Here is a 27,832-nt window from a genome sequence, read left to right on the forward strand (position 1 = left end):
AGATTATACGTGTTGGAATTTAACTTCGACTCTAGCATATCAAAAGATTGCAAAGGAGGGTTGGGTTGGTTGATTACATTAAGATGCAATTAATTAAAATGCAAGTAAAGTAAACTAGTGAGAGATAGGGATTTAAGAGATGTGAAGAGAGGTCTTAGAGTGTTGAAATCACTACTGAGCTCATGTAATTAACCACCTGCTTTCCATTAATGGGGAATACATTGTTGCAATCTAGATGGGGCCACAAACATAAACACAATTTGCATGTACAAGTGTGAACTATCTAATGCAAGTGTGAATTGTCTACCTTACCAACAAGTAAACTAAGTGTAGAACAACCTACCAAGACAAAGGCATAATCCATCAATTAGTTAACAAATGTATCTAATGAGAGCTCACATCAATCTAGAGAATCATGGAATTTGCAATAATAAATGTGGAGTATCAAACTAAGCAAAGATTGTCTACCTACTTACAAACATGAATTAAATTGTAGAATAACCCATCAAGTGTAAGCATAATCTATCTAATGGGTATAAATTGTTACCACTTAAAATTACCACATACAATAACACAAATCAATGTAGAATAAGGCTATAGTAAAGGGTTGTCGAACCACAAGGATTACTAGTTCATAGCAACCAAAATTGTAAAATTACTTTTTAGTTTGATAAAAGAGATGATAGTTTGATTTGTTTGTCACTTAAAACTATGAATTGGAATTGCATAAAAATAATAAATAAAATGAATTCAAATGGATTAAACCTATAGAAAGAAGGTTAGAGAATTGACTTCACCAAACCTCATAAACATGCTAACTTGCATTCAACTTGGGGATAAACAACTATGTATATAAAATGATGTGTAGAAGTACAAAACAACCATAACATCTTCCAGAAATTCATACATTTCAAAACTAAGCATAACACATCTTTGGTTAGAATGGTTCATCCACCTAAACTAAGTCATGGTGTGAACTATCTTTCCTAGGCATGGCCTATCAAGGTCCTTCAATTGTATTTTGAAGCACATGAAATTCAATTATCTATCATAAATTATCTTCAGTTGGTATAGACTATCTACCTGACTAAATTAACCTAAAGGTGTAGCATGGTCCATATTTCTTAAGTATAATCTATACAAATTCTCATAAATTCATTCCCATTGTCGCTATAGGAAATCAAGTGTATAATTGTGCCAATATGATTTCTAAAACAAGATAAACATATCAACATAATTATATATTCAAATGAAAATCACATACATTAATTCAATGTAAAAACACATCAATACAATGTAAACAACCTTTAATTTATGAAATCAAATATATACAAGATGAATCCCCAAATTAAAAAAAGCAATTACAACATATTTACTTGGTCTAGGTTACATCAACTCCTTAGGAAGGGATTTAGTTCCTCATGGACATGGTAGTAACTTCAAGGATTGAAGAATAAGAAGATTTCCCCAGAGCCCCATTGAATATGTCCATTGAATATTTGGGTCATCTCTTCTTGAAAATCACTTAATATTTAGGCTCGATATGACTTGGTCTTTAAAAACCCTTAAAACCTTATTTTTATTTCTTTTTAGTAAATAAACCTGCAAAAACACAAAAACACAAAAATGAAGATAATCTATATACAAAGATCAAATAATGGACTTGACTAATGCAATTAAGGGCGCTTGAATAAGTAATATTCGGCACTTATCACACCACCAAACTTATATTTTGCTAGTCCCTTAGCAAAAATAAAATGAAACACATAATGAACTATCCACATTTCTCCTTTTTTTATGGGAGTGACGATTGCATTTAGCATATGCAAGAAGCCTTTTAAACCCCTAGGTATCCCTAGAGGACGAGTGAAGTCTCGTGAGGGTTTACCAGAAATGATACCCATAAATACTAAGCAACAAGGCTCATTCTAGTATAAACTGAAATATATAAATTTGGAAAAAAGACTCTATCATGAAGACTACAACAAGTATGCATACAATGACATCTCAAAACAATATTTAATTCCCAGCATTCATGCATCCACAAACTAGTCCACACACATGATCCTCAACATCTCATTTATAATAGAATTTCATCTCAAGTCCCTTAGAAGTGAACCGAAATTTCATTTTCTTTTAAAATGCACTTTTAACCCTTTTATGGCTCATATAATGTCTTCCACATCCTTAATTTATCTTTTGACATCATAATCCAAGGGATGAATTTATTTGAACACATTTTGTGTTGTTTTATATATATATATATATATATATATATATATATATATGTTTTATTATGCCTGACCATGTGCAATGTCTAAGTTTCTTAAGTTTTCTAATCACTAGGGGTGCACACGGTCCGGTTTGGACCGGATTAGGAGATTTTTGGGACCAAACCATTTATAACGGTTCCACTATTTTTGAAATTAGACCGAATCATAATGCCCATAAAACCAAACCAAACCAAACCACAAAAAACCAGTTTGGTTCAGTTCAGTTTGACGGTTTTAGTTGATTTCCTTTTTATTTTATTTTTTAAAAACAAAATTTCTTATTTTTCCCAATATATAATACATCAACAGGAACCAACAATATAGACTTAACTTGTAAAACATCAAACAGATTTAGTAAATCTTGTAGACTAACCAACAATCAGATAACATGTTAACAACAATCAAAAGAGATAATTCAGTAAACTGTTCCAAAAACAAATTGTTTGACAACTAAAAATCTTAGAAGAAGAAAAGTAAATGCCCAAGCTCCAAGCCTCCAACAACTTTGCATTGCATAATGACATCTCCTCAATCCAAAGAACAAAAGTTCACTGAAAAGTAAAAAGATTTTAGTTAATCATTATGGTACTACTTATTAAGAAATAATACTTAGAAATTACTAAACATATATCAACAATAAAATAATTTACCATTAAATGCGATTCTATCCGAACTCCATCTCAAAAGTCGTTAAGCAATAGTTATGGCTGCATAAATAAATTATTTTATTCAAATTAACAAATACTTATAATAAAAATATATGATAAGGAGAAAAAAAAGAAAGTGTAGCCATCACATATATCAATCCATTATATTTTTGGGTTAGATATATATGTGTGTGTGTGTGTGTGTGTGTGTGTGTGTGTGAAAATTAAGATAGAAACACTAGAAATAACCAAAGACATACCTTTGGGATGCTTTAGATGATTATGGATCTGGAGAACAACTGAACAAGAGATGGGTTTGTAGTGATGGAAGAAGGGTTTTAAGATTTCATGGTAGCCAAGGTCAAAACAAGGATTTTAATTCAAAGGGGGCAAAGTTTTAAAAAAAATAAAAATCAAATAACTTTGATATATCATATAACACGCAAAAAGAAGAATTTTAAGAAGAAAAAAGGAAAGAAAATTAAGATATATTTTAAAGGAAAGAAAATTGAGATATGATTCAAAAAGGAAAATTTGACTTTTTTTAAAAAAAACAAATATAAAGAATTCGAAGAACAAAAGAAAGAAAAACTTATAATTTTAGAAATTAAAAATTTAGGGGGCACGTGAGACATGAGAATTTTACTTAATCTAGGTTCAGGGTATAATATATATATATATATATATTATAACATAGTAACGGTTTGGTCCGGTCCAGTCCGGTCTAGCAAGACCCTAAATCAGGACCGGACCGAAAAATTACGGTTCCATAATTTTTGTCCCAGGACCGGACCAAACCACTATACAACTAGCCCAAACCACCCAATTCAATTCGGTCTGGTCCGATTTTTCGGTTTATCGGATTTTTTAAACACCCCTACTAATCACCCCATGTAACAAGCATTGAGCCAACGACTCCCAACCAGATGGTCTTAGGGCGTTAAGTGTAAAGACACTCCTAAGGGCGTAATGACTTGGAATGGTTAGGCTACAAACTCAAACTAATCATACATCTTACATTCTTTCCTTGTCTTCTTTTTTAATCAGTTGACATGTTGAAAGAATGCAGTTTTATTCTTTTTTTTTTTTAATGCCAAGGATTATTTCATTCACCCAACTTACTAATTTAGGGAGCTAATTAACTAAAACCACAAGGAAGGGAATGCAATTTTTGGTGTGCTCAATATGCATTGTGAAGTTACTTAGAGATGAAAGACTCCAAAATAAAACATTTAAATCATGTAATGGACCTTTTTCATTTGAACAATCATACTACCAACTTTCAATCATTTCTTGATATCATGTATAAGCATACAAGTTGTATTAATCACATAGACCCTCCCCTAAACTTAGTTCCAATAACACCAAAAATCATTTGCCTAAACATACATTTTTTTTAAAAAAAATCAACCACATTCAACAATGACAATATGCATATGAATAGCTAACTCTAACACCCCCAAAGTTACATAACACATTGTCCTCAATGTATGAAAACAAGTATATAAAAATTAAGCACGCATAGAAGCGTAAAAGGAGAGAAACTACCGAGTGCGAAACTGTAACTCCATTGTAACCAGTCGCATTGAAAATGCCAAAGTGCTTCCCCCTAAACTCGTACCTGATAATCTGTCCACATAAACTAGGTACCAAGCATAAAAGCATAGACATAGATAAAGATATAAATATGAATTAACATGTCATGCTTTATTAAAACTGGGAAAGAAATCAAAATCTGTGCACATAAAAATGTGCACCCACAATTATCATACCAAACATGGCCCAAAATAGTATCAAAATGCAAGACTGAAATAAATAACATGAAATAACAATAGCAAATATAAAATCAGTTCGCCCTCAGAGTAGAAGATGAAGTGCTTGCTCCTCCAGGAGTACGATCAATCAGTGACTACACCATCTCCTGTAAGAGCTACTGTCCCTCTCTAGTCTCCTTACAAAAGTCCGTACGGTTGCCCTCCGCGGTACCAACCTGTAGCTGAAAAGTGTCAAGCTTGGTACTGAGAGAGTCGTGCTCTGCTCTTGTCATAACAGGTGGCTGTGGGCAACAGGTGTAGGGTCATTATACGCAGCCTCCATAAGAACATCTACATCACCCTAATAGAATTCATCACTAATACGGAGCTGTCGAGCCTTTTTCAATTGGGAATGGTTTTTCTTCCATTCAGTGAGGTTGTAATTGTATACATCTTACACCTTGTCCTCCTTATGGTCTAGCTTAAGCCCCTTGTTTTTTGGTATCTTCCTGACCAAATAAGGAAAGGGGAACGACCATGTCATGGCATTATCCAATTGTTTAACGGCCATGTCATGGCTTCAAAATCTGGTCCCAAATGAGTTATGGGACACAAAACCAATAACCTCTTTTCACTGCATAGAGGGTATTCAGAAAAGCACCCTTTCTTTCAAAATGCTTACCAACTAGAAAAACATTCTTAGTAAGGACAGAGTCCAAGAGCCAAAGCCAACACGGAATATAAGACTTGTTAGTGCTGGTTGTGCGCCAAGTTGTGAAATTGTTATAACATATTTCACGCATAATGTCTGGGAAACCGCCATAGATAGGTTCATCCTCCTCATTCAAAGGGGAAGTTAAAGGAAAATTCCAAGATATGGCAATGTCATTGATGGTGAATGCATAAGGCGTGCCATCAATTGTTATCCTTATCACATTTGGCTTGGCGCATGAGTAGGTCATGTTGGAATAAAATTGTAGGACGATATGCGAAAAGAAAACATGAGCATATAGCTTAAATAAAACTTCGAGGCCACGATTCTTTAATTCCAAAATCAACCATACCGTTTCCGGGTGGTCTTGGAATTCATGCTCAATGGTGAATTCGGACTCAAATTCAATTAGCCATTCAGACCAATCCGGAGTGGGAGCCTCCTCATAAGAGCTTTTGGAAGTGCAAAGACGCTTGGAAGCAAATCTAAAAGCCATTTGAGCGAATAAATTTGGTTCAAGACTTTTGTCAAACACGTGGTGTGCAAAACTAAAAAGTAGAGAACAAGTACGAAGATTAGAATGAGGTTAACCCAAAAATCATGAACCTATAATGGAAGCACAACAATCCCCCAAAAAGATATAAATCCTACACAATATCAAGCCCCAACCTCCATGAAATACCCAAGAATTGAAAGATGGAAGAGAAAAGAACTTTCCTCAATTTGGAATTTCAATCTTTGCCCTTTTTGATGGAATGATGATGATAGAAGGTGATGATTGGGGGAATAATGGAGATGTAGAGGGTGAAAGAAGAGATTGAAAAGGTAAAGAAGGTAAGGTTAGGAGGTGAGAGGCGTAGAGAAAAAAAACATGGAAGGAAGGAAGTGAAAAATATAAAGAAGGGAAGCAAGTTATAAAACATTAATTGGGCTTGGGTTCCCCTGCTGGCCTTGGCGTTCGGACGCGGAGTGCCATGGTGCGCCTGTTATTTCGCTCATGCGCGCGGCTATGGGGCATTTTAGACATGGCGTCTAGACGCAAGAGCTGGAATCCAGACGCGAGAGCACCTAGGGAATGGCGTTCAAACGCATGTTTTGCCATTTGGAAGCGGAAGATGTCAGGAATGGGCATCCAGACACATGGATTGGCGTCCAAACGCTGGTGGAGTTAGGTGTTAGCATTCGAACGCGAGGATTGGTGTCCGGACGCATTTGTACCCAGGTCTTGTTATAGCTAGGAGCTTGAAAATTCCCAAAAATGTTACCAAAACCGTAATATGACTATAGAAACCCACGATGACCACTGGAATGGAAATCTAGATGATTCTTGAAGAATACAAGTGGAGTTTCTAATTAGTCATTTTATGAGATTTTTGGTTTACAGTAACAAAGAAATAAGAAGCTGGAATATAAAGAATTGCTTCATTGGAGTGCTAAATTTAACGTCGATAGCTAGATGATATGGGAATCTAACTAGTCCTCATAAATTGGATCCATCAAGATTATGGAATCCACATATCCGATCTGGATTAGGTTGTCAATGTAGGGCTTAAGCCGCTGGCCATTGACCTTAAAAAGATTCTTATTCTTTGGATCTTGCAACTCAACTGCACCATGAGGGAAGATATAAATGATAAGGAAATAACCTTCCCACTGTGAACAGAGTTTCCCAGGAAAGAATTGCAATTGGGAATTGAAAAGCCAAACTTTCTGACCTGAAGCAAAAGATTTCTTGACGATATGCTTATCATGGAATGCTTTAGTCTTTGCTTTGTAAATTTTGGCACTTTCATAAGCGCTATTCCGGATTTCTTCTAACTCATTGAGCTGTAATTTCCGGTTAGAGCCGGCCTGATCAAGATTAAAGTTGAACTTTTTTATGACCCAAAAGGCACAATGCTCTAATTCAACCGGGAGATGACATGCCTTACCGTAGACGAGACGATATGGAGACATGCCAATTGACATCATAAACGCAGTTCGGTAAGCCCAAAGCGCATCATTTAGTCGTAATGACCAATCTTTGCAATCTGGTCTAACTGTCTTTCCCGAATTGAGACTTTCACTTGACCACTCGATTGAGAATGGTGAGGTGTGGCAACCTTGTGAGTGACAGAGTACTTAAGGAGGACGGATCGAAGATAGCGATTACAGAAATGAGATCCTCCATCACTTAAGAGTGTTCTAGGTGTACCAGATCGATTGAATATGTTCATTTAAATGAACTTGATCACTGTATCGTGGTCATTGGTTATGGTTGCCTCAGCCTCTATCTATTTAGATACATAATCCACCACCAAGAGAATCTAAAAATAATCATAGGAAGATAGAAATAGTCCTATAAAATCTATTCCTCATACATCAAAGATTTCAACAATTAAAATTTAGTTCAATGGCATAATGTCTCTTTTAGACATGGCCCCAAGCTTTTGACATCGCTCACAAGACTTGCAAAAATTGTAAGCGTTACTGAATAATGAAGGCCAATAAAATCCACTTTGAAGGACTTTAGATGAAGTCTTTTTAGCACTGACGTGTCCTCCAAATTTGAGAGTGTGGTAAAATTTTAAATGTTTTGGACATCATTTTCAGGAATGCATCTCCGGATTATTTGATCTAGGCAATACTTGAACAATTCCAGGTCTTTCCAAAAGAAGTTTTTGATTTGTGTAACGACCCGGTCATTTGCCTTCCTTTCCTTTTTTCCTGAAATTTTACGAATGAATTTTTTTTCGTTTAATTTTCTTTTCTGAGCTCTGTTTCGTGTCGCTTAGTGTCATCTCAAGTGCTCAGAATTAGTTCCTGAGACTCTTTTCCGTGGATTGACAACTTCCTTTGAGGACCGAGTCATTTTCACATTTTTTGTTTTTCGACACTATGCGCTATTTCGTCCTTTTCCCTATTCTATCTTATCTCCGTTTGTCAGTTTTTGGCATAACCTCACTTCTCATGCTCGGAGTTGGTTTTTGACTTCACGTGCCTTCATCTTGAGTGGTTTCCACGAAATACGTATCTTTACTTTTGCAAGAAAGTACTTTGGTTGCTCCCGGTGTCCATAGGGGTATGGATGCAAAGTTCTTTGAAATTATTTTCTTTTCTTGGAGTGTTTTTCGTAAATATCTTTTGAAGATATTTTATTTTAGGGGTTTTTAAGAAAATATTTTAGGAAGATATTTTCATTCTGGGCTATAAGTGCAGTTTTCACTTTTTGGAAGGGTCATTGTGCAATTAATGAAAGTTATTGCAAAATGTCTTGTTTTGAGCTTGGATCCTTGTACGGGATTTATTTTCACATTTCATCGAGTTGTGTACTCTTGGAATTTCCTCCTGATCGATGTTTTTCAGTTTCAGGGTTTCTGGCCCCGGTTTGCGCCAAACTTGTTTTGGGCATAACTTTCTGCTCGGGACTCGGTTTTTGACGCTGTTTCTTCTGTTATTCATATTTTATCATTTTGAATCTTTTTCATTCACAAAGTTTTGCCATTTGAGCACATTTACTCAAATTTTACTTTTTCGGACCCGACAGGGCCCGTTTGGGGCACTTTTTGAGATTTCTATAAAAGGGGGGTGAGATATTTCATTTTTCATTTTCTCCCTCTTCATGCATGACCTGGAGCTCCCATGGCAGCCCAAGGGGTGCTGCCATCTTCTCTCTCCTCTTTTGGTTCACTTTTCCTTGATGGAAAGTCTTCGGCCTTAACGTTTGTTGTTCCCCTCGCCGTGCTCTACCTTTCCCCCCTATTAGAATTCAGTTTTGACCATTTCTTGAGTTTGGTTTTGAGGTCAAGTTATGATTTTTATGGGGCTTTCATGGGGGTTATGTTCACGGCGTTGTCCCCGACAAAACCTAGTAGTTTCGTCGGATTCGGAGCCGTTCCATTTTGATGGCACTTGAGATTTTCATCTCAAATTGAGGTAGGAGATGTTCTAGGTTTAAATTCTTGTTATATAGCATGCTTGTGATGCTTGTACTACTTATTTGCATGATTAAATGAAAATTTAGAGATTTTATTATTTATTTTTCTTGTACGGGATCTAATTTTTTCAGTTGCTCATGACTTGGTTTAAACATGTAGCATGATTTTATATTGCCCCTTGATATGTTCATTGTCGTGTATTAAAATTAGAACATTTGAATAAGTATTAAAGATTTTATTTAATATTTATCTTAGGTGAAAGATTAATTCACATGGCCTTAACTAGTATGAAATTAATATGTGTTAGCATATTATATTAGGCCTTAGCATGCTCTTCAACATAGTTAAATTTGAAAGTAATTGGAGGTGTTTTGAAAATTAGTAATTATTAATTAATTTGCCCCGAGTGCACTATTCACTCCATTTGAATTCTGACTTGATATTCTTGATCTACGTGCCATATAGCTTCACATATATTTGATTTAGAATATTCGGTGAGGTTTTGAAACCTTTCATTTAATTAATTTCCTTGTTTAAGATTTAATTCTCATGGTGATATACAACTTGGAATTGAATTGTGGCATGCTAGAAAATTAAGCTTTGGTGTGGTTGTTCACATATATTAAATTGGGATTAATTGCATGAGAATTGCAACCTTTATTTTATATTTAACTTTAGTGAAAGTTTAATTTACATAGGTGTAACTTGCATGAAATAAGCTTGTAATGTGATATTACATTAGTCCTTGGCATGTTCTCTAAGATATGTTAAATTGAGAGCATTTGGTTAAGTTTGAAAATCTAGAGATTTTAATTAAAAGAATTAATTAAAATCTATTTTGTGGTCCCATTAGCTTAATTAAGGTTTTAACTTGATGTTTGTATTGGCCATGATTTGTTTACTAGTATATATTAATTTGGGACTATTTGAAGTTGTTTTAAAACCTTTGGATTTAAATTAGCATGATTTAATTAAAGTTCTACTTTGTTGTTCTAATAACCTAATTGAGTTTTAGAATGGATATAGGTGATGACCTTGCCATGTCCTTTAACATGTGTTAAATTGAGGTTAATTGGAATTGAATTGGAATCTATAGAATTTAATTGTGTTTATCTATTTAAATTATATCAATTTGCTCCATGATCTAGTTGTGTTTTAGAAGTGGTTTCTATATTCAAATCATGGACTTAGACTTGTTGTATATTCTTTTGGTTATGTTTTGAGCATTGGATAACATAGTTGCTATGTTTATAGTCATGAGAATATGTTTTCCTTATTGAATATATTATTGCCTTATGTAATGATTTGCACATTTCGTATTTAACATCATTCATGCATAGCGTGTAACGAATCACACACTGAAGATTTGACATTCATCACATCATATTAGTTGTGGACTTAGAGCATGTATTGTATAGGTTTCCAAATTTGGTTGTGCTTGGTAAACAGTTGATTATCTTGCATATTCCTGTTGATATATGCGTTGTTGCACAACTTGTTGATTTTGAAAACTTGGGGATGTCGTTGTTTGACTATGGCTAGGACGTGGTTCTAGTACGGGGGATAGTCCCTCTATATGGTCTAGTGCGCACATAGGGAGGTTACCCATGGGCTAGTAACCCTAAAGTAACTATGTTGTCGGTCTGATCCGGCGTGACGTCCGAGTATCCACTTTGTTTAATTTCGCATTTCATTTTCAAGTTGATAACTAGATGATGTTGTAACTTGTTATTTCTTATTTGTCGTTCCATTTTAAGTTACAGGATGTTAACTTTGCGAAATTGTTATGCGTTGTATTGGAAGTTCCAATGTTGGTTAAATTGCATCGATATTGAAAATCGTGTTTTAACGTTCTAATAAAGTTTAGGATTGATCCTATTGATTCATTTATAACATAGACGTTAGGTGGCATGAACCACTACTGTTATTTTGTGCTTTAGATTCTAAGTTGATGGCTTTGAGAACTTATACCTTGTTGCATTGTATAACATGCTCTTTTGTTGTCATGTTATATGGATTACTCTAGACCTTGTTCAATTGTATTGAAAATGCAATTCATGTTAATCTATGCTCAAGCATTCTTCTTGTCGTGTTCTTTAGATTATCCCAACCATGATTCGTTTCATACACGTATGTATATCATGATTCTTGTTGCTTAGACTCTAAGGTAGCTTAGGATGCTCCACGAGTCTCACTTGGACATAGACGTTAGGTGGCATGAACCCCTTTAACATGCTTCACCTTAAGGTGATAAAGCTGTAAAATGCTAGGTCGATGCATGCTCATCTCCTACGAGTAGCTTTATGTTACTCACCCCTACGATACTGGGGCATATTTCAGGTACGAAGACTTAGTTCATGAAGCCTAGCATTTCTTGGATGTTGTGTAGCTTTCAAGTTTCCATTTCATGCGAATGTTAGCATGAAATGTCATTTTGTAGACTTATATGTCAAAATATGTATATTTGATTCCATGTATGTAATGTGTACTTAAGTACTCTCCTTTCAATGTATTTGATATGTATAAGATGAGGTCGGAGGCCAATGACATGTATATTATATTCTATGTAACTTTTTAACTTCATGAAATGTTATGAAAAATTTGAAAAATCGCAAGTCATTGCTTCACCACGGTTGCATCGGGTGTGGGAATTCCATTTTCATTCTTTTATAGGGTCTTATTAATCTTGTATGAAGTGTGGCCAAGGGCCAAACGGTCATTTGACCCCGTTTTGTATTTTTGGATTCCAAGTTTTCATTCCAAGTTCCTTTTTGGCCTTTTTGCCCGTTGGGGGGTCAGATTTTGTATCGGTGGTATTTTTAAGTCGTGGACCATTGTAGCATGTCCTAATAAGTAAGTTACGTTTGCGTGTATGGTCGTTTCCGGGCAAAACCTTATTGTTTGTGTTTTGAGCCTCTTGTGAATTCATTTCGCATTTTTTTTGCATATTCTGATCTTGGGGCATTATGGACCTTTCACGGTGGTTTTATTTTCTTCTTTCAACATGGTTGAATAGAAAACATGATTTTAGGGGGGGTTTCTTTTCCGTGTTTTTCCAGAAAATGTCGTCTTGATATCGGAAATCTCTTACGAAGTTCAGTTCTCAGTTTTCAAAATAGCAGCTTTTTGGACCTCCATGACCAGATTTCATGGAGGGGCATTTCGGGCATTCTACATTGCGTTTTTTTTTTTAATTCTCTAGTGAGTCATGTAGAAAACTCAATTTTGAGGGGGGTTTCTTCTTTGTGTTTTTGCAAAAAAGTTCATCTAGGCCTCCAAATTCAGCCTCTGTTCCGGATTTTTCTGAAAAACAAACCCACAGCAGCTTTATGGGCTGCTGCTGCCAGCCATGTGTGCACCGGCGCGCGCACGGCGTGCATGGGCATGCGCATGGGCGCGCACCCTCGTCGGGCCGCGACGTCAAATCTTCTTTTGGGCTTTTCTCCTTCGTCTGCACTCCGATTCAAGTGAATTTTTTTTTGAACTTGATTAATTTTTCGTCGTCTATCCAACGGTGTGCTCGGTTACACCCAGATATTTCTGAATAATTACCAGTTTGCCCTTATAGCTTTAAGTGTTTGTTTTTCGTCGTCATGCCGTTTCTCCTTTGTCCGGACTCCAAATCATGCGATTCTTGAGTCCATCTTTATTAGTTTTTCGTAGTCCTTCCAGCGGTGTGCTCGGTGGCACCCGAATCTACATTTTTTAGAAATGACTATTTTACCCCTGGGGGCTTATTTGTCATCTTTTCAATCTTTTGCTTCCGTATCAGTTCTTGTTGAGTTCCACGACCTCATGGAAGGTCACTTTGACTTTTTAGAGTCTTATTTTCTATTTTCGCTTCCGCATTCGGATCCGTTATCGGATCATCCTTACGGTTCATCACAGAACACGCTGGCCTAAAAACCAGGGTCGTCACAATTTGAGTGAAGAACTGATCTTTTTCTTGCTTAGACCATTGGGATGGAATTTTTCCAACTGCAAGATAGTTGACAATGTCAGCAAACCAAGAAGACGACACATGAGAAATCTGGAACAGTTTCTCGTTTGGAAAGGAATCATGAATTGGAGAAAAATCAGAAGTGTTTTCAATGAGAAGCCGAGAGAGATGGTCTGCTACAACATTGTTAGTGCCTTTCTTGTCCTTAATCTCAAGGTTGAACTCTTGGAGTAAGAGTATCCAACGAATGCGTCAAGGTTTGGTCTCTTTCTTTTTGAGCAGATATCTTAACGTAGCATGAACCGTGAAGACAATGACCTTGGATCCAAGAAGACATGAACGAAATTTGTCCAAGGCATAGACAACAACTAGCAACTATTTCTCTTTGTTGTATAATTTAATTGAGCATTTGAGAAGGTCTTGCTAGCATAGTAAATGGCATAAGGAGCTTTATCCACACGCTGGCCCAAAACAACACCTAATGCATAGTCGAATGCATTGCACATGATCTCAAAGGGAAGAGACCAATTAGGTGGTTTCATGATTGGGGTGGAAGAGAGTAATGAACGAAGCTTCATAAAAGCTTTCAAACATGTTTCATCAAAGCTGAAAGTAGTATCCTTAGCAAAAAGATGGCACAAAGGCCGAGATATCTTGCTAAAGTCTTTGATGAAGCGGCGATAAAAACAGCATGGCCAAGAAAAGATCGAATTTGTCTCACCGAAGAAGGAGGATAAAGGCTATAAATTAATTCAACTTTTGCCTTATCGACCTCAATCCCTCTTTTAGAGATAATGTGTCCCAAGGCAATCCCTTCTTGCACCATGAAGTGACTCTTTTCCCAACTTAAGATCAGATTTGTCTCCTTACATCTTTGAAGCACAAGGGACAGATTATGGAGACAAGAGTCAAAGGAAGATCCAAAGACAGAAAAATTGTACATGAACACTTCAAGAAATTTTTTGACCATATCAGAAAATATGGACATCATGCATCTCTGAAAAGTGGTCGGTGCATTGCATAACCTAAAGGGTATGCGATGATAAGTAGAAGTTCTAAAAGGACAGGTGAATGTGGTCTTCTCTTGATCTTGAGGATCTATAGCCACTTGGTAATATATAGAATAACCATTAAGAAAATAATAATAACTTTGGCCGGCTAGCCTTTCTAGGATTTAATCAATGAATGAAAGTGGAAAATGATCTTTCCTAGTTGTAGAGTTAAGTTTTCGGTAATCTATGCACACACAACAACTAATGGTGGTGCGTTGTGGCACAAGTTCTCCCGCTGAATTTTCAACAACGGTGAGGCCGAATTTCTTTGGAACAACTTAAGTGGGGCTTACCCACTTGCTATCCAAGATGGGGTAAATGATTCCTGCATCTAATAACTTGATTACCTCTTTTATGATAACCTCCTTCATGTTAGGATTCAATTGGTGTTGCACCTCTTGGGAAGGTGTCGCATCTTCCTCTAAAAGAATGCGATGCATACAAATGGAGGGGTCAATTCCTTTTAAATCAACCATCAACCAACCAATAGCTTCTTTGTGCTCTTGGAGTACCGTTAAAAGGCTATTTTCTTGGTCTTTGGAAAGATCCGATGCAATAATGACCGGAAGAGTTTTGTTTGTACCAAAAAATATATACTTGAGATTAGTCGGGAGTGGTTTTAACTCAAGTTGAGGTGGAGATTTCAGTGAATGAACAGGAGGAGTGCTGGAAATTAATAGAAGAGGTTCCTTTGGCAACATCTAAGAAGGGAAGTCTGAGATTGCATTGGCCTCATGCAAAGAGTTAACATCACGAATGGATTGATCAAAATCGTAATCTTTAAAGCCAAAATGAGCCAAGCAAGTTTCAAGAGGATCTTGACCTAGAACGAATGGGAGAGATTCTTCGACCATTTCATCTATGACATCAAGAGAGAAACACTCATATTCTTCCGGAGGATAATAAAAAGCACTAAATATGTTGAGCTTCACGTTCATATCTCCAAAAGAAATATCCATCACCCTAGTTCAATAATTAATTGAAGCATTAGCCGTGGCTAAGAAGGGCCGACCAAGGATCACGGAAATGTGTCTTTTGGGATTGTGAACTGGTTCAGTATCTAGAACCAAGAAATCTACTGTAAAGTAGAACTTGTCCACCTGGATGAGTACATCCTCTATGATACCATGAGGTTGTTTGACATATCTATCTGCAAGTTACAAGACAACCGTGGTTGGTTTGAGTTCTCCTATGCCAAGTTGCTAGTATACTGAGTAAGGGATCAGATTTACACTTGATTCTAAGTCAAGGATGGCCTTTTCTATCTCATTGTCTCTAATGACACACGAGATTGTCGGAGCACCTGGATCCTTAAACTTCGAAGGTGTATTATGCTGAAAGATAGCACTTGCTTGCTCAGTTAACCTCACCTTCTTGGGAGTATTACTTCTAGAAATGTGTTTTTAAGTACACAAATCTTTGAGAAATTTAGCATAAGGTGGAATTTGCTTAATGGCATCAAGGAGAGGAATGTTGATCTTTACTTGCTTAAAGGCTTCAAACATTTCTTGAATTTTATCGCCATTTTTCCCAAAGTGTGTAGACTCTTTGAGGCGTTAAGGAAAATGAGCCTTGGGCTCATTAGATGTATCAACATTTGGAATTGGAGGATTTTAAATTTTTGGACTAACTTTCGGATTTTTGGGTGAAAAACCTGAATTCTTGGGAGCAAGAGTTCAGTTTTTTCATCAACCTTATTGTCCACAATTCTTCCACTCCGAAGTGTGGTGATTGCTTGGACTTTCTTAGGATTTGATCCACTTGGAGGAGTGATTTCATCAATCATATATTACCCTTTCGGGTTCACCACAAGTTGAGCTAGAAGTTTTCCCGTGTCCCTCTTATGAAATTGGATCACAGAAGTAACCAATTGTCCCAGTTGGGTTTTAATGTTGGCTATTGATTGGGAATGAGTATTAACCAATTGCACAGTTGATTGCATACCACTAATGACAGCCATTATCTGCTTATTGGAATTCAATATCTAATCTAATTGGGACAGGGAAGGGGGAACAGGATTTTGATTAGAAGAGCTCGCATTATAGGAAGGAGGCTGGTAGCTTGAAGAAGCTTAGAATAGCCTGTTCGTGGGCTGAGAATTAGACTGAGTTGATTGCCTATGACCTTGAAATGGTGAATTTTGTGGGGCTTGTTGCCTCCACGAGAAATTTGGATGATCTCTCCAACTCAAATTGTAAGTATTAGAATAAGGATTATTTCCAGGGAGAGAGAACATGGCATTGGCCTGTTCTGGCATACCTTTAGAAAATTGCTTCGGTGTGGGGCAATCTTTTGCATTATGAAAAGTGCTTGTGCAATGTACACATATAGCACTGGATGGAGAATTCTAAGAAGATGAGAGATGTGGTGCCATAAGCTGAAAAACTTTGTGAGTTATGGCATCCACTTGAGAGGCTTCTTCCCTAAGAGTCCGTGGTTGGCACGGATTTGAGGGTTTCCCAACATTTGAAATAAAAGCTCTACGAGAACTATGTTGCATAGAATTTTCACTTATATTCTCAAGTAGAGTCCATGCATCATCAGGATTTTTGGACAAGAACATGCCCCTACACAAAGAATCAATTAATTGTCTATGTGATTCTATTAAACCATCATAGAAGGCTTGCACCAATTGCCACTTTGGAATTTGGTGGTGCGGACACTTCCTTAGAAAATCTTAAAATCTTTCCCACGTCTTATACAATTATTCCCCATCAATTTGGGAAAAACTAAGAATGGATCGACGCATTTGGTTGGTTTTACTCATAGGATAGTACTTTTTAAGGAATTCTTATTACAATTGGACCCACAAAGTGATGGAATTTGCAATAAGAGAGTTCAACCAATACTTTGCTATTTCTTTTAGGGAAAATGGAAAGAGAAGCATATGAAGTGTATCTTGGGGGAAGTCCCTCATCTTGATGGTGGAGCAGATTTCCAAGGACTCATCAAGATGTTTATAAGGGTCTTCATTATCAAACCCATGATAAATTGGAAACATTTGGATTGTGGTAGATTTGATCTCATAATAATGAGCCTTAACATTAGGCATGACAATACATGATGGAAATGTATATGTGGAGGGTACAAAGTAATCCCTTAGAGTCATTGGGGCTAAATTTTCATTTTCAGCTCTAGGATTTTTAACTCTAGCATTTTCGAGATTAGCTTGTTCGAGACTATCTTATTCATCAGCCATATTGTCTACTTCAATTTTAAGTTCTCTTATAGTTTCAGGATCCTTAAGGTTCCTTCTTTGTTGCCTAAGAGTCCTTTCAAGTAAAGCAATATCAATTCCTCAAGATGTGGTAGAGACGATGACCGACCTACGTCTTACCATCAACTAAAAAATACAACAATCACAACAACCCTTCACCAATACATCCACATACATTGATCCCTTTCTCCTCAATTCAATAATAATGAAAATTAGATTTAAATGGCCACGACAATGACCTACACTCTGAACAAAACAGAAAAAATTTATAATAGGCTCGACAAGGGCCAAATAACGAATAAACTAGAAACTTTAAAAACATACCCAAAGTCCTTAAGACTTCAAATTTTGCAATTAGATCACCTGAAAAGTCTTTAGTTCCTAGTAACACAAAAACACACTAAAAACATAAAATACACCAAAATAAATAAAATATATACAATGAAACACAAAACAATTTTTAAACTTTGATCACAAAACCATATGCAATCCCCGGCAACGACACCAAAAGTTGATGGGTATAAATTGTTACCATTTAAAATTACCATTTGCAATGGCACAAATCAATGTAAAATAAGGCTATGGTATGGGGTTGTCGAACCATAAGGATTGCTAGTTTATGACAACCAAAATTGTAAAATTACTTTTTAGTTTGATAAAGGAGATTATAGTTTGATTTGTTTGTCACTTAAAACTATGAATTGGAATTACATAAAAACAATAAATAAAATGAATTCAAATGGATTAAACTTATAGAAAGAAGGCTAGGGAATTGACTTCACCAAAACCTCATAAACATGCTAACTTGCATTCAACTTGGGGATAAATAACTATGTATATAAAATGATGTGTAGAAGTATAAAACAACCATAAGATCTGGTGTCTCCCTATGGGTGGGGCCAAATTTGTGCAAAATAGTGTGGCCAAGTTTTACATTTATAGATGTCACTACTACCGCTAACTAAAAATAAAGCAAGGGTGAGTAGGGATCGTCCCAAGGGATTGTAGGTGCACTAGTAGTGGAAACAAGGCTCTAGGGTTAGTAGGTCGAGTGATCAAAGGTAAGTTAGTTGGTTAATTAAACTACAATTAAAACTAAACAAGATTAATATCAAGCAAGTAATTAAAAGATAGAGAAAACAAGAGAAAGAGAGATCTTGGGACTTTAGAGATCACCACTAAGCATCACTTTTCTCTACACTCAATTCACAATTAATGAGGGGAAGGCATATGTTGCAACAATAGTGAGTGTGTGTGGTTGTTTCAACAAGCATGGATGACCAATTAAGTACATATTGTCTAGACAACACAATGAATAGCACAATATATCAACCTAAGCCATTAATCCCTCTTTAAGCTCACAATCGAAACACATCACAAAATTAGAGAAATATGCTACTATTTCTTCATTTTCACATGCGGTAACCACTTGAACATTCTCGTGATGAAAATTACTAGAAGTAAACTCATCATTCATAGAATTCTCTTTTGGATTGACCATAAGTTCAATTGGAAATTCTTCTTCCTTTTCCTGATTTAGAACATTAACCATTTGTTGAATTTGGGCTATCTGGTCATCTAAATCAACTCTAGATTGGGAATGAGAATAGGCGGTGGATTGCATGCTAACAATGTCATCCAACATTTGCTTGTTGGATTCCATCATTTGCGTATGCATAGACTCTATCATTTGTTCGTTGGCAGCTATTAACTCATCCAATGGAGACGGTAGAAAAGGAAAAGAAGAGGGCTGGAAATAATGATCATTGGGTTGAAACTTGGAGTGAAAATGTTGCCCAAGAGATTGTGGGGCTGAATTTCCTATGTCATGCCACAAGAAGTTTTGATGATCTCCTGAACCCGAGTTATAACCATTGAAGTATGGATCACTACCCGGATCAGAGAAATTTGCATTTGGTTGCTTTAGATAAAAATTCGAGAATTGTCTCGTTGGAAGACAATCTCTTGTATGATGTGTATTACTAGAGCAAAAAGCACAAAATGCATGTGGTGTGTAGAATTGAGTTGGGAGATAATTATTCTCCATCTAGGAGTAATTCAACAACACACAAAACAATCAACACAACACTTCATCACCATAACCTCCACATATGATATTCCCTTTCTCCTCAATTATCAAGACAAAAATTAAATTGGCCACGACAAGGACCGATGCTTGGAATTGAAAATACACAATAAAGATTAGCCTCGACAAGGGCTTGCAATTTATCTACTTCTAAGCTTAACACATGCACGATATTCACAATTCGAAACTAGAAGGTCAAGAGACTTACCCGGGGTCCTCTAGACTTACAATTTGCTAGCATCCCACGGCGAGCTTCGAGTCCCTAGAATCTTACAACACGAAGATGATCAAAACACACAAGGAATATTCACAAGACACAATATGCACAATCAAACTAAATTTAACCCTAAACTTTGGTTGCTAAACCGTTTGCAAGTCCCCGGCAACGGCGCCAAAAATTGATCGGTTGATCAACTATACATCAACCTTCGCAATAGCACGAATCATTGTAAAATAGGGCTATTGGTCGGGTAAGTCGAACCACTGGGACTGCGCTAGTCTTACGGCAACCTTAGTGTCTAGAATCTTTCTAGAATGATGAGGGGGTGTTCATAAAGGTTTTGTTTGTTGTCACTTAAATTAGAAATTCAAAGTGCATAAAACACTAATTTGCAAGGAATTAAGGATGAAATAGAACAATAGAGAAGAGACTAGGGAAGAGACTCCACAACCATCAATAAGCATGCCTAATTGCAATTAACTTGGGGAACAAAGTATACGTGCAACCATGATATGTAGAAATGCAAGACAACTACAATATCTTCAAGAAGTTCACACATTCAAGAATTAAGTATAATCCATCCAAGGTTGGCATAAGTCATCTATCTAAACTAGGGTATAGAATGAAGTATCCTTCCTAAGCTATGAACTATCAAAGTCCTCAATTTGTGTGATAAGTGCACATGAAGTCTAGAACTAAGCCATAATCCATCAACGGTTTCCCTAAGCCATGGAATATCAAATTTCTTAAACAACATGCCATTAAAACCATTGTATAATCTCATCTTCATTCTCACTATAAAGATGTAAGTAGCATAATCATGAAGAAACAATTTCTAAGACAAGAAAAGAGTCTCTACAAGATTAAATATGGAATGAAACACAAATACATCAAAGTGTATCTCTAGATTAAACAACTTGTTACATAAATGCAAAGTTCCCCAAATATAAACACAATTAATACATATTTACTTGACAAGGGTTACATCAACTCTCTAAGAAGAGGTTTAGTTACCCATGGTAGCTCTAGATGAAGGAGGAAGCAAGGCATCCAACTCCATTTTCGTGCTCCCTTGTGTTGGCTTGAAGAACTCCTCTTTTCTTGCTCTCTTCTCTCTCCTCTAATCTTGTAGAAATAAGCCTCATGTAAATGTGTGGCTCTCCCCTCTTTATCTAGATAAGAAATCCACCCAGAAAGCCCTCTCTCTCCTCCAAGAAACATCCCCAACCAACTCATATAGGAGAGCTTCCAAAGTAGGTAAAATCTGAGCACAAGTGGGCTGAGTTGTGTAGAATTCTGCCCTAATTTCGAGTGCTCGAAATAGGGCCTCGAGCACTCGAAAATTGGGCAGAATGCCCTATGCTTGGTTTGCTCTGCCCGAACCTACTTTGGTAAAATGGCCATAACTTTACGCTCCAAACTCCGAATGACAAACCGTTTGAAGATTTGGAAAGATAATTCAGAGCTTTAAATACTTTATGTTTTGGTGGAGATCCAATTCTCAAGGATGGTTGGTCGAAAATGAAGATCAATGCAGAATTTCATTGCTGCCAGGCAGTTCTGCGCTCCTCTGGTAACAAAGCCATAACTCTCTGCTCCGAGCTCCGAATGATAAAATGTTTGAAGATTTGGAAAGCTGATTCAGAGGTCTAAATCTTTCATGTTATGAGGGAAGTCCAGTTCTTGAGTTTGCTAGGTCAAAATGGCGACCAAAGTCCTGACTCCACTGCTGCCAGAAATTTAGCCTTGTGCCTTTTGATGGTCTAAAATCCACAAAGTCTTATTTGTACTCCTTTTTGGCAAAAGGACCTGAAAATATATACAAACACACAAATGGGGATAATCTACATAAAATAAGCAAACAATGGACTTAAATAATGCAATTAAGGGCGCTTGAATATGCAATATTCGGCGCTTATCACACCCCCAAGCTTACATTTTGCTAGTCCCTTAGCAAAACTAGAATGAAAAACTTAATGAAAAGACAACCATGGGCATGCTACTACAAAAATATCATCAATGGTAAAATGAGATATATATATAGCTCAAAAATAACTTGAACCAGAAAAAGAGCTGGAGATGGGGTCATTGGGAAGACTACCTTGCATATATGAAGCATTGATACTAAACACATTTCAACATGCATGCATCAACATCATAGTCCATATAAATAATTCAATTGTCATCTCTTAAATGGAAATAACTCAAACTCCAGTGAAAGTGAATTGAATTCTCAACATGCGGCTTTTACTTTCTTTTCCAATTCTAAGGCACAAGTTTTCAAATCAATGAATTCCCCTTTACATGAAGTCCCTAAGGCATGATTTTATTTTTAAGACAACTTTTGTTGCCTGTTAACAATTTATTGTAACTCATAAGCAAAACATAGAATGGTTGTGCAATGCTGAAGTCCCTTAAGCTTTCTAACCAACCTATGTAGCAAGCGTTAGGCCAACAGCTCCCAAACCAGATGGCTTTAGGTTGTTAAGTGTAGAGACACTCCAAAGGGCTTAATAGCTCAAGTTGGAAAGGCTACGAACTCCAGCAAACCATGTTTATTACAAGTTTATTTTTTTGAATGACCGTGCAATGTTTAAGTCCCTTAAGCTTTCTAACCAACCCTTGTAGCAAGCGTTAGGCCAACATCTCCCAAACCAGATGGCTTTAGGGTGTTAAGTGCAGAGACACTCCTAGGGCTTAATAGCTCGAGTTGGAAAGGCTACGAACGTCAACTGGTCATTATTTTCTTTCCTTCTCAGTTTTTTTTTTTTTTTTTTAGATTCATGCCAAAAGTATTCATCCATTAGGTTCATCAAATCAGATTAACTAGGCCAAGGTCAAGGTTGATCAAGTTGCATGCCTCACAGTTAAGTTTCCAATGTGCATCTGTGCATTGTGAAGCTTATAAGAGTGTAAATCCAGTAAGAATCTAATTGAGACATTTATACAGACTAATTTGAATCTACATGATCATTTTAACTCAAATTTTCTTTATTTTCAAAAATTTCAATTGTTTCTATACACAAGGTATTAAACATATGCTTCATCTCTGACAAGTGTCAAGTTATACTATCATTGCTTAGCAAAAATTATGAAACCAAAAATGCATAAATGCACCCCCAAACTTGAATGTCACATTGTCCTCAATGTGAGAAGACAAGTAAATCAAAATAAGAGCAAAAAGGGGGGAAAGGAACAATAATACCAAGTGGAGTGACAAAGGCGAAGATGTTCAGCTATGTGAGTGCGCAACTGCGTCCCCCAAACTTGGACATGAAGACCTATCAAAATACAACGAATATACACAGGTAAAAGCATAGGTCTCTTAAGAAAATCAAAACAGAAATGAAAACACTAAGATGAATGTTATTGCAAGGTAAAAATCCATACAAAATACAAATTGGCACACATGAGTCATAAGTTTAAAATGGAAAACAAAATAATGCCAAAAGTCGTGCATTTAGAGAGATAAAGTTGGCTTAGGCAATTCGTCAAACACGTGGTGTGCAAGACAAAAAGGAAGAGGGCCAAAGGTTGATATGGTTGGTGCATGGTAAGGGGCATGCATGCATGGGGCTTGGGAGTTGGTTTGGTTGATGTGGTGGTATGCAAAGATGCCGAGAGGGGATTGTTTGCTGTGAGGATTGGGTTGGCATGGTATATGGGTGGATGCCGAGAGTGAGAGGTGTACAGGTTGGTGGAGTTCGAGCATGGTTTGTGAGGTGGGTTGGTATGTGGAGTTGTGGGTGGTGGCTTGGTGGTGGGTTAGTTTAGTGTGTGCAAGATGGTGTGCCGAGGGTAGGTGATGGTTTCTGGGTGATGAGAGAGTGGTCGAGAGGTGTGGCTTGGAGTGTGGGATGAGTTAAGAGGGACGGGTTAGTGGAGATTGCATGGTGGTGAGGGTTGCTAGGGCTCGGGGGTTTGTATGGTGGATGAGTTGGTAGATGCCGAGAGTTTGGTTTGGTGAAGGAGGGTAGAGTTTGTGAGGTTGATGCCGAGAGGGAGTTCGAGGGCTCAGGATTTATGGGTTGAAGGCTTTTCGAGCACTCGAATGGGATCTTCGAGTGCTCGAAGATCCGGCAGTGGGTGCAGTACTTGGAAGAGGGCAGCTGCGAGCACTCAACATGGAGCTGAGATTGCTCGAAATTGAGGCAGAGGGTTCGAAATTTTGGGTTGGGATTTTCAAGCACTCAACTGGACTTTGGAGTGCACGAAATTGGCATCAGTAGGTGCGGAAATGAAGTTGCACACCATGGAAATTGAATGGTTGCAATGTGAAGGTAGTGAGCTTGCATGGATGCATCGTGAGCTTGCATGATTGATGGTTCACATTTAGAGCACTCCAAATGGGAGCTAGAGTGCTCTAAATGAAGGCAGTAGCTTGGGATGAGATTGGTTCACATTTAGAGCACTCCAAATGGGAGCTAGAGTGCTCTAAATGAAGGCAGTAGGCTCATGGAATCTTGGTTAAAGCCTTGGAGCACTCGGCAGTGAGCATTGAGGTTGAGAGATGAATTTTTGCATGCATTGTAACATTATGTGCTCCATTCTTATGCATTGTGAATGTGAAAATGATCAACTGAGAGCTGAAGAATTGATAAAACCTTACAATATGCTTCCAAATCAATGCATGGATAGAATAGTTTCACCTTGCATACATGGATAGAAAGTGAAACTTTGCATGGAAAATTATGAAACTTGGCACATTATTCTAATGCAATGCATGGATGGACTTATGGAAAAAAAAAAAATTTCAAAAGCTTTGCAATTGCAGAGATGGAAAAATTGCCAAGCTCTAAGCTTCAATGCAATGCATGAAAAATTTTGAAATTTTTTCAGACTGAGCAATTTTTCTCCAATGCTTGGATGAATTTAGGAGAAAAGAAAAAAAAATTGAAATTGCACATCATCTCAAATGCATGGAAATTTTTTTAAAACTTAGCAACTCCATTTTAATTCAATGCATGGAAAAATTTAAACTTTGCACTTCATCTCAAATGCATGGATGAAATTTGGGAAAATTTTGAGACCTTGCAACTACTCTCTACTGCATGAATGAATTTAAGAAACTTTTCAAACTTTCGCAACATCACACAAATGCATGGATGATTTTGAGGAACCATGATCCAACAATGCATTGAAGATGAGAGGCTATGCATGTGAGTGCCATGTCGAAAGTCCGAGAAAATTGTCTGATAGAGCCGGAAACTTGCGGGAATGAAAACAGGAGTTGAGAAGGTCTAATAAGCCAGTTTAAAATTGTGAAACACAATTGAAGAACATTCCAGAAAAATCAAATTTTTGGCTTTTCGAAACCATTTCCTGGAAAATTTCAAGGCTCAGGCAATTGAAAAAAGGGAAGCTTGGAATTGAAAGAATTGCTTCCCATGAGTGCTAAATTTAACGTCGATAGCTAGACGCACCGAGATCAGGTTAGTCCTCATCACCCTATACCATGTCTCTCAAGAGATTCAAGCTTCCCGAAGTAAGAAAGTTCTTTTGGAAGCGGAAGGAAAAGAGCTTGAAGACAAAAGTTGGAAAGAGGTAATGGAAAGACCTCAATCCACTCTTCATCCTCAATGAAGAACTTTGGATTATGGGGCTGATTTGGATTATGGGAGAATGGATCAAGTGAGGGCACACCTAGCAAAGGGTTTTGAAAAATCATATTTAGCACGGGAATGCCCGGAGAATTGTCCTTCAAACTTTCAACATCCTCCCCATACTTATCCGGTGGTTCGGGCTCAACAGTTTGAGACAACTCAAGAAAGGGAATGGGATGAGATGCAAGCTCCCAAGAGAGGGATACATTTGATGTTGCCCAAGGAAGAGAGAGAATAGGTGGAGGAATATCAAACAAAGAATTTACCTCCAAAATAGAATTGTTAACATCAAAATCCTCATAATTGAAATGAGCTAAGCAAGCTTTTAGAGGATCCTCCATTAAAGGAGGTGCATCAAGCAAAGGATTATGTAGGGGCTGTTTTGGATTTTTATAGGATACAATCTCATCATCATTAATTTCCTCATTTTGAACCACAAATTCTTCAATTTTTTGTGTGGCGACAATTTGATCTTCACCCACTATTTCTTCATTTTCACATGCGGTAACCACTTGAACATTCTCGTGATGAAAATTACTAGAAGTAAACTCATCATTCATAGAATTCTCTTTTGGATTGACCACAAGTTCAATTGGAAATTCTTCTTCCTTTTCCTGATTTAGAACATTAACCATTTGTTGAATTTGGGCTATCTGGTCATCTAAATCAACTCTAGATTGGGAATGAGAATAGGCGGTGGATTGCATGCTAACAATGTCATCCAACATTTTCTTGTTGGACTCCATCATTTGCGTATGCATAGACTCTATCATTTGTTCGTTGGCAGCTATTAACTCATCCAATGGAGACGGTAGAAAAGGAGAAGAAGAGGGCTGGAAATAATGATCATTGGGTTGAAAATTGGAGTGAAAATGTTGCCCAAGAGATTGTGGGGCTGAATTTCCTATGTCATGCCACAAGAAGTTTTGATGATCTCCTGAACCCGAGTTATAACCATTGAAGTATGGATCACTACCCGGATCAGAGAAATTTGCATTTGGTTGCTTTAGATAAAAATCCGAGAATTGTCTCGTTGGAAGACAATCTCTTGTATGATGTGTATTACTAGAGCAAAAAGCACAAAATGCATGTGGTGTGTAGAATTGAGTTGGGAGATAATTATTCTCCATCTAGGAGTAATTCAACAACACACAAAGCAATCAACACAACACTTCATCACCATAACCTCCACATATGATATTCCCTTTCTCCTCAATTATCAAGACAAAAATTAAATTGGCCACGACAAGGACCGATGCTTGGAATTGAAAATACACAATAAAGATTAGCCTCGACAAGGGCTTGCAATTTATCTACTTCTAAGCTTAACACATGCACGATATTCACAATTCGAAACTAGAAGGTCAAGAGACTTACCCGGGGTCCTCTAGACTTACAATTTGCTAGCATCCCACGGCGAGCTTCGAGTCCCTAGAATCTTACAACACGAAGATGATCAAAACACACAAGGAATATTCACAAGACACAATATGCACAATCAAACTAAATTTAACCCTAAACTTTGGTTGCTAAACCGTTTGCAAGTCCCCGGCAACGGCGCCAAAAATTGATCGGTTGATCAACTATACATCAACCTTCGCAATAGCACGAATCATTGTAAAATAGGGCTATTGGTCGGGTAAGTCGAACCACTGGGACTGCGCTAGTCTTACGGCAACCTTAGTGTCTAGAATCTTTCTAGAATGATGAGGGGGTGTTCATAAAGGTTTTGTTTATTGTCACTTAAATTAGAAATTCAAAGTGCATAAAACACTAATTTGCAAGGAATTAAGGATGAAATAGAACAATAGAGAAGAGACTAGGGAAGAGACTCCACAACCATCAATAAGCATGCCTAATTGCAATTAACTTGGGGAACAAAGTATACGTGCAACCATGATATGTAGAAATGCAAGACAACTACAATATCTTCAAGAAGTTCACACATTCAAGAATTAAGTATAATCCATCCAAGGTTGGCATAAGTCATCTATCTAAACTAGGGTATAGAATGAAGTATCCTTCCTAAGCTATGAACTATCAAAGTCCTCAATTTGTGTGATAAGTGCACATGAAGTCTAGAACTAAGCCATAATCCATCAACGGTTTCCCTAAGCCATGGAATATCAAATTTCTTAAACAACATGCCATTAAAACCATTGTATAATCTCATCTTCATTCTCACTATAAAGATGTAAGTAGCATAATCATGAAGAAACAATTTCTAAGACAAAAAAAGAGTCTCTACAAGATTAAATATGGAATGAAACACAAATACATCAAAGTGTATCTCTAGATTAAACAACTTGTTACATAAATGCAAAGTTCCCCAAATATAAACACAATTAATACATATTTACTTGACAAGGGTTACATCAACTCCCTAAGAAGAGGTTTAGTTACCCATGGTA

Source organism: Cornus florida, unplaced genomic scaffold (genome assembly GCF_030987335.1).
Source record: "Cornus florida cultivar Cherokee Brave unplaced genomic scaffold, ASM3098733v1 CherokeeBrave_3.0.0_Hap2_Chr01, whole genome shotgun sequence".
Classification (NCBI taxonomy): domain Eukaryota; kingdom Viridiplantae; phylum Streptophyta; class Magnoliopsida; order Cornales; family Cornaceae; genus Cornus; species Cornus florida.